Raw genomic sequence first — 9,133 nt, 5'->3', positions numbered from 1 at the left:
CATTTATCTGTAACAGCCCTTCATTCGGCAGTGGAGACCGGTGGGTTCATTTGCATACATTAGCATGTGAAATAGCCATGGTTAGATGCAGTCCTTCAGCCAAATCCAGTCATGCTAGTTACACACAGAACTACTCATTAATCACGGGTTTTTCTTTTTAATTAATTATTACAACCTGTTGCTCCTACTAAACAAGACCAAGAAGATACTTTTGCATGCTCGGCACCCTCACAGAACTTACCATCTAATCAAAAAAGGTGAAATGCTGATCTGCTGGTGGCAGCAATCTCAGTGATTTATTACTTGGTTGCTTTTGGGTTTGAGTTTCAAGGTGTTGGGTTTTTTCAGTTAGGTGAGATCACACACAGAGATGTGAAACCTCTACCAAGTGACAGTAGCACCACTTCCCACCCTTCTGCAGGAACAAATACTCTGTGTGGAAAGTAGGGTATTCAAGGTATTCTTTGTACGGGCAACTGTAAACATCAGGCTTGAGCTTATAGGGAGGGCTTAGAACCCCTGTGATACTAAAATTGCTCTCAAGCAGTCCTTGTTCAATTGGAAGAATTTTGAGGCTGTATTTAGTGCCTGTTTCTAGAACTCAGATCTTCGGCAATGAAGCTTACATTGCAAGAAATTTTACAAGAGCCATGAGGCTGGTATCAATGAAATAAAATCTAGCAATGACCACATTGAGGTGCTGACTGGCGTATAAATAACTGCTTACCACTGAGCAGCATACAGATGAAGTAGAGAATCTAATTGTGTTTGAGAAATGGGATTACAGCAAACTTTGCTTCTCCTGGAATACTGATCATTAAAATACTGGCAAAAGTGGAAAACCACATGGGCCAAAAGATGCTTTTAGGCTCAATGTGAGTTAAAAGCCACTCAGTTTCTTGAAAGTGGTGGAATTTCTGCTCTGTGAACCTTGCCCCATGTCTGTGTGGGGCAACAACAAAGTGGATCAGAGCTGGCTCAAACAAATACCCATTAATGTTTCATTCAGTGTCCCCAAATCTTGCTTCAGTACGAAGCTGCAGCAAGTCTATCTGGCAAGCTATTATGTTTTGATAGTTTTCATTGCTCAACAAGTGGCCTGTCACGTCCTGGGTAAGCTGCAGTTTTCATAACACAGCTCCTTCTAGCTCCTCTTAGGAAAAGGCTTTTGACATCCACTTGCTCAACACTGTTTCCTGTTGTCCTATCTACAAAGATTTAGGTTGTACACCTAAGTCATTCCAGCTCCTCCAGGGACTGCTGCAGATATCCCCAAGTATCCATATAGGTGCTAGAAAAGCCATCCAAACTGGCTACTCTAGAATACTGGCTTTAGACTTCAATTCTTTCCTTCTGCACTCCCTCTGTACCAAGGGATATCCTCCAGGAGAACCTACAGTAAAAACTGTCCTTCTTTTATAGCATTCTGAATTTCCCAAAGCAGGACACTTAGAGCTGGGACAAGACATGTAAGCTCCAGGGGAGCTTTGTCTCATCAAGCTAGCCACACCCCATGGAGGTTCTTGCATCTTCCAGGTGTTTTTCCAACCTGATGACTTTCCAGTGACCACCCCTGTCCTTCAGGATTTTCCACTTGGCCGTTATTGTCATCATAAGTCGGCTCTTGGCCACAACCTGCACCGCTATGTGTGTGCATCCTCTGCTTGGCATGTATCTGGGAAGGCATCCTTGGAGAAACATCACAGGTGATCCAGCCCAGTACACCTCTGCTTTCTGCTTTCCTGGGCAGAATAGTACTTCAGCACTCCTGCTCTGGAGTTCAAGGTTATCACTAAAATGTGTCTATTCTTCTCTGCCAGATTCTATCTTTTGAGCAGTATGGGACAGGGAGCCTTTATCCATACAGTTTTTCAAAGCCAAGGATAATGATACCATTAAAGCCACCTAAAGAAATGTAGAAGTTTCTAAGGGCATGGGAGGGGGAGCAGAAAAAAGGAGGAAAAAAAAGAAAAAGTAGATCTGAAAAATGAGATTTCCACAGTGTTACATGCACCCTCATTTAAGCAGCTGCCTTCTCTCCTCTCCCTCTCAATCTGGTATTCTTCTTTTGCTAGATTGAAAGATAAAGATGCTCTTTGGCAGTCATTTAGATTGACTGTTTTATTTCCATTAAATTAAGATTTTTTTTCATTAGAATCACTGTCTGTAGTTCTGTCTTATCCCACTGGTGATTGCTAACTGTTCGCTCCCTTAAATATCTGCAAAGAAACCCTGGACCTTAGGCAGACTGTGAGGAAATCTGGGAATATTACATGCCTGTATTTTGTCAGATATATGCTGATAAATAGTTCAAGGCTATCAGACAGGAGTCAGGGTGGTTGTACTGCCCTTGGATCAGTAAAGGTTTTGTTAGATGCTATTCTGGCTCCACAGCTTTGTGTCAAGGTGCTGAGTGCACAAACAGACCATGATTAGGACAAACAGATTGCTGTGATAGCCTGAACAGAGGCCTCCACCCTCACCCTCTGACAGGCCTGCATATTCAGTCCTTCCTGAGCTACCTTAGCTGTGCCTGAGTGTCAGGGACTCCTGGTCCAGCCTTAGACCTAGCCCATTTCCATGTCTTGCCTGATGATCCCTGGACCACAGGACCCATTGCAGAAACCACCCTGCTCAGCTCATCTGCCTCTGGCACTGTAGGGCTCCACCCCATTGATGGGGTCACTGCTCAGCTCACCTTGGGGTGCCCTTGGGTCCTGGCTCACCTACCCCAAGGGAGCAGTGTCACCTTTGCTGCTCACTGATGCTTTGCTTCTGAGTTCAGAGCACCTGAAAATGCAGGTTCATTTTAGAAAAGTGATCTTGTCACACTACGGTTGCTCTTGGTTGGCCTTTATAAAGCAATATTTGTGTTCGCACTTCAAAGAAAAACTGAGATACAGTGTGCAGTAAGACTGATGTCACCTGCAGAAACTGAAGTCACCTGTAAATCAGAGTTGATTCCTGCAGCCAAGCTCCACTGAGGGCTGCTTCCACAATGGTTATTTAGGGTGCAGTTTCCTGTCAGGGTTATGCCACTTTGTATTTGCATTGCTGCTACAAAGGGCTGCTGCCCTCCTCCTTTGCCACACACCCCTGCTCCCTCAGAGTGCAGGGTGTCACAGAAGACGAGCTGAACAAAAGCTTGAAGCGGAGAGCTGATGTGAACCACAGGCAGCCGCGCAGTAGTGTAGGTCTGGTAAAAGAAAGGGGACAGGAACTCGTTACCTGAGCATGTGAGGAGGGGGCTGTTTATAGTTCACTGCATAGTTAGGGATAGTGTGAAGCCACATAGCTGAGGTCAAGTTATACCAGACAGCTGAGTCAATTTGTCAAAAAGAGGGCTTCTTACTTCCCCTTCCCATTTCACTTCTTCTACTCCCCTTCCCCACGCACAGCTTTTCCCCCACCGTTCACTCCTAGGGCTTGTCAGAATCTGTGGAGCTGATTCCATGTACTAACTTGGCAGAAAAACAGCCATTTAATCTGGTCTTCTGCTGGCCTGGTGAACTGATTTGGCTTATAGTGGGGTCTAGCAAGCACCAGAGACAACAAAAAGGAAGTGAGAGAAGTCGGACTAAAATTGCCCCCTGTAGTATCCATGAGTTATTAACCAAACTTCAGAGGTGCCTTATCCTTTTGGAGAAGCTGCAGGCAATGCTGAGCTCTTCTTCCCTTTCCCTGAACTCTGCCCTATATTCCTGGTCCCCTCCTTCCATTGGTGCATATGCAGTGGGTTTTTTGGTTGAGTTACCTTTCTGACCAGCTCACTGAAGCACCAGAGCTGGCACAAGAGAAAAGGTAGGAGACAGAGTGAGGTGTGGCATCTGTAGGATTACCCCTTCCAGCAGCAGTGACAGGGGATGAGTTGATCTTGTCCTGCTGCACTGATGTGAAGGCCAGGATGGAGAGCATAATCCTCCTCCCACAAATCCATGACCATTGCGCCATTGCTGGGATTAAAGTGGTTCTGAGAACAAAGTTAAGCAACCACCTTATTCACCAACAAAGTGTTCTATAATGTCCCTGTAGGCAGAAAAAGTAATCAAATAATTGCCATTATGCAACTAATACTCCCAGAACAATTCAACACAGCTGCTGACCATCTTTCTATGACAGCTTTTGCTGTCACTGAGTTACTCATTGAGTGGGTGCGTCCAGGGCAGCTGAGCCTGCAGCTGACTAATCTTACTTCCTCCTTCTACTCATCTTTGCAATCTTATAAGTCTTACTGCAATTACAACTCCATTTTCAAATGCCAGATTCTTTATTTTGCATAAAAGCCTCTTCATACTTTAGTCAAGTATTGTAGAAAGCCTGTTCAACAGCAAAAAAACAGTTGTATGTATGTACACATACAGAATGAATTCTCACAGTAATATCTAGATTTTATGTTAAAAATGTTCTTCAGTAAATCCCAGAGTATTTTACAAGAGTTGGTATGATCCCTATGTACAAATGGGGAAACTGAGGCACAGAAGTGCAGTGTTTATCACTTAGCACTAATTGTAAATGGACAGTTTCTCAGTGATCTTAACTGGCAACACTGCATTAAAATGTTCTGAGAGAAGAAAAAAAACCTCACCAGTTACATGTTTTAACAACTTAGGACATGAGAATGGGATGCTTTGAGTAGGTGCCTTTGCTGCAGCAAATTACCTGTTTGTTTTTTTCATTAAGTGGCTGCTTGAATAGAGACATAATATTCCTTACTTCAACTGCAGTAATCAACAGGAACACATTATTTAGGCCGCATATGACCACTACAGACACTTCAGTTTTGTCATCTGTTGTTTACAGTTGCAGCTTCACTCCTTACCAGTAACTGCGTGGACCAGTGATGAGATGGGAGCAGGGGGGAGGTCTGCTAAAGAATGAAGGTAGCCTGTTGGCATTACTGTTGGTGTTTACTCTGGGTGTTTACACATTGACTTACACACAGAAATCTGCCTGGCTAGAGCATAACTTGAGAAGATTTGAGAATAATGACCATAAATAAATTACAATGTCTCATTAGAAATTTGTGTCCTAAATTTCTAGAATAACCTCACAAAGATTAAGATGCATTATTTCAGGAGCTGAAGGCTCATCCATCTCCACTGTTGAAACACAACCTTTGCAATAAAACAAACCCATCCTTTCACAAATTCAGTTCCACTTCTAGGTTTGATTGCATAGTGCCTTTTGTACTCCAGGTTTAAAGGAAACAAAGGAAACCAAATGCTCATTTCTGGAAGATTCTGAAACATTGGTTTCTATGAAAAAAAAAAAAAGCTATAATATTCAGTTTACTTACAAGCAGCCTGAATTGTTTTTCTAAGAAACAATTGCCTAAATATGCTGCACCAGCAAAAGTGTTAGAACAGGCAGGTCCCAATTCTCCATTTCCCACAAGGGAATGTTTGTGTACACGTGTGTGCACAACTGCTTACATGGAACTCATGCCAATCCAGATGCCAGCTCTGATTTATAAAACAGAGCCAACCAACATAGTCCTGCCCTCATCACTACACAGCATTTGATGCCTAGCTATAGGGAAAGTGCTTTATCAGTTAGAATGTTTCCTGGAGAAGTTTGTAACTGACTATTTCAATAAGAGCAGGTGATGTTTTTTCTACAGCAAGGGAGCAACCTAGAAACAAAACTTTCCAGGTTTTCCAAGACATGAAGTCCCAGAGGCCTGCAACTCACGTCCATTAGTGCCTCCACAGTATCTCCACAGCCAAGGGTAAGAACAACCTCCTCTCCGCTGAGCCAATACAGACTGGCCAGCTCTTCTCTGTCTACAACCTGCTGAAGCAAGCAAAGCTGTTGGCAGTTATTAATAACCCCATCTCCAGACATCTTGGAGAAGTGTGTAGTCACGCTTCTGAGCTGTCTGTAAGCAATTCCCATCTCCCTACCAGAAAGCTGTAATCCATCAGAACACGCTTCTAAGAATAGACTTGCAGAACATTATGTGTCAGGGAGGGGGCAGACCTCATCTTCTGTCTCCTAAAAAATCTTTTTATAGAAAATGTCTAAAAATAGTCCAGAAGCATAAGAAGGAATATGGTTTAGTTTTTTTGAAAAATAAAAACGAAGTTTTGCAACACATTCAATTGCAACATTTTATAACCAGGATTGAAGTTACTAGACTTGCCATTACAATGAGGTTTTAAAAGCATGCATTTCCAGAATGAAATCACTACAGAAATACCCACAGGTTATCTCTAACTTAAAATTAATTATGCAATGAGTGTATAAAATCAGGGAATCTGAAAAATCTAGCTATGGCTGTTTTGTTAATCAAGATTCCAGAAGGCTGTCAAGTGTTCCCAATGAGTTTACACCAGGGATAGAAGATGGCTAACAGCTTCTGATGAACCTTGCAAGTGATATTCCATTGCAGTGATGTGAATGAGAAGACTAAAGATGTGGTAGCACTAGGCAACAGACACCGGTAATCCTCCTGGTGGCTGCCCTCCTGTCTGGAATCAGAAAATCCTCTCCAGAGAGCTATGTATCAGTTTCTATGTAGAAAAAAAATAAAAATACAATAATTGAAAGCAAGCAGTACTAATTGGAATGTGGTGCAACACTTCTTAAAAAAACCAAAACATTTCAAATTCAAGATCTTTTACTGTTCTTTACAATCTTGTTGATGAATTAGCTCCTTAGCTGTTAACAACTGAATACCACCAGCTTATAAAATCCCACCGTTAGAAGATTTTTTGGTCACACTCATCAGTAACATCAGAAACTCTACTTTCTCAAACTTGTGTCTAAGGAGACAGAGAGTGTTGGCATTACCTGGAGTAATGGGAGTGTGTGTCTGCATGTGGTCCTCAGAAAAATGGAGATGGCATTAAAGAGTAAAAAAATTGTCTTGATAAAAGTAAATAAATTGATATAGGAAGCAGCAACGCAGGAGCATCACAGAAGGCTTGTCTTGCCATGATTATTAATATACTAAAGCATATCAAGATCTAGTAATTTTTATGGAGAAGGCAATTTTCTAAGGACCTAGTGGTAAGGTTTTAAAAATTACTTTTTCTAACAGATGCTGCTCAATAAAAAGAGAAGTTAAAAAAAATCCACAAAGTGTCTTACACAAGAGAAAGAAGCAAGTGCGATTCGCGGTCGCCTCCAGCTGTGGAGTTCATTTCAAGGCTTCCACCAAAAAGCAATAGATTTTTGTCTCCTGCATGGGTGAACAATATCCTTTTGAGAAGGCATCTAAGAATCAGAGGTGTCAGCCACAGTCATCATCATCACTGAGTTTAGGCAATCTTTTAAAGAAGCTATGACAACTAAGTTGTGAGCACCTTCAGAAGTTGGAGAAGCCTTAATGTTACTTAATATTTCCTAGGAAACTAGAACAAGGCCTCATGTGCGTGTGGCACAGGTTCACACACAAACACATACACGTAGTGCACACAACAGTGCTCTGTGCCAAGGGACTGTAGCAAGCTGCATTTGTGTGCAGGTCTGTCACACTGCAGCTGCCCAGGAGAAAGGCAAGGATCCTGGGCAGCAGTTCCCCTCTTGTCATAATCTGCATACCCAGCAAGAGTCACTTGGAAGTAATTCTGTTTATCCCCACTGTGCCTGTGGACAAGTTATTCCCGATGCTCACTCCTTAAATGCAGTTTCACTCCTTGCTTTTCATTCCCAGACCACACTTATTTCAGATAGTTTATAACATTTGTTTATTTTTGTCCACACTGTCCTTGAGCTTAAAATACTCCATGTTTTCTTTGCCTATCAGTATAACCAGTATCTTATTTGTGTACAGGTTGTGTCCTCATCCAAAGGCTGCCCTCATCCTAGTTCAAGGTGGCGACGGTGACCTGATACACAGTAGAAGCTACATAGAACTGTGTTGCTTCTGTTTGGTGCTGGAGCCCAGATCAGACCTCTCTCTAGCTGCTTGCAGAAGCTCTATGAGAATGATGGAGAGAGCTGATCTCCACCGACTTGGAGGGGTATTGTAGTGGAGATGTGATCTCCCAGCTTGGTTACTTCTCCCCAAGTGGTACGTGAAACATTTTGGCCCATCTCTGCCTCCTCTCTTTATGGCTTACTGAATCTAATATTGCAAGAAGCCCCAGAATGGATGTCGTCCATCTTCCACTGTCAGGAAAAACATTCAAAATTAAATCTTTGCCACTGCTAATAGGAACAATCAGCTCTTGACTCCTGATTTCTGGAAGCTATCAGTGTAACTACAACTCTGCCACTACAGAACAAAGTTAGACATTGCTGAAATAGTGAGGCTTCCACTGATGACTGCATGAAATCATTGTACTGCAGCTAACAACCAGAAAAGATGCAATTATTTGAGTATATCTGGAAGAGATTGCAGCCTTTTCAGGTGACATTACCCAAGACTCTTCAAAAGAGAAATTCTGTAAAAGAAACTGAGACACAGTTGGCTGATGTGACTTAAGAGATGCTTCTTGGGCGTGAGAAAGCTTATGGTGCTGGAGCCATCTCAGTTACTAGAACAGGTTAGGTAATTGATTTTTTGTCTCTACTTCTTGTCTTTTATCGATGTTGTGTAAATATAACATTGCCTTTGAAACACTTCATGGTCTGGGCTCTGAAAGAAGCAAAGCAAGCAGTCCCTGAGCAGCAGTGTGCCTGGGGCATTCCAGTGAGTTTTCTGCATGCCTTAAAATACCCAAATATTTCATGTACACAAAGCCCAGGCTTTCCCTCTGAAGGGGTATTACAGGTCCTCCGAAGCTTACACTTAACCTGGAAAGCAAGCAGGCTGTGATCACAAGCTTGTCCCTTCAAATTATAGGATTAGAGGGGTTATTCTTCAGCTAATACAACACGGTGACACATCCCTGGGGAGGACAGGTGCGCTGCTGCCCGGCGCGGGGACTTCGAGCCTTCTCCCCCGCTTCAAGTCCTGCTCCCGACGCCGAAGTACCCAGCGGGCTGCCCTCCGACCCCTGCTCAGCACAGGGATCGCCAAGGAACGTCGGGAGCGGGACCAGCGGCAGGGATCCGCCCGTTCTCCCCAGGCCCGGCCCAGCCCGTGTTTTGTAGCGCCTCCGGGTTTGCTGCCGGGGCTGCAATTTGATGTTACGGACAATGCGGCGCATGAAAAGGCTTCCTGAAGTTCTCACGTTCTGGGCCC

General features: G+C 43.3%; 1 long non-coding RNA gene across 1 annotated transcript; it reads right to left on the bottom strand.

Annotated features, from left to right (window-relative positions):
- Positions 1–2,880: 2,880 nt before the first annotated feature.
- LOC127396419 (uncharacterized) lies at positions 2,881–5,754 on the bottom strand. Its single transcript, XR_007891999.1, has 3 exons — positions 5,692–5,754; positions 3,755–4,026; positions 2,881–3,196 (listed from the first exon to the last, which is right to left on the bottom strand). It is a non-coding gene; the product is annotated as an uncharacterized LOC127396419 (long non-coding RNA).
- Between the last annotated feature and the right edge of the window lie 3,379 nt (positions 5,755–9,133).

The sequence above is a fragment of the Apus apus genome, chromosome 1, assembly GCF_020740795.1.
Source record: "Apus apus isolate bApuApu2 chromosome 1, bApuApu2.pri.cur, whole genome shotgun sequence".
Classification (NCBI taxonomy): domain Eukaryota; kingdom Metazoa; phylum Chordata; class Aves; order Apodiformes; family Apodidae; genus Apus; species Apus apus.
This window is presented reverse-complemented; position numbering and strand designations above follow the sequence as displayed.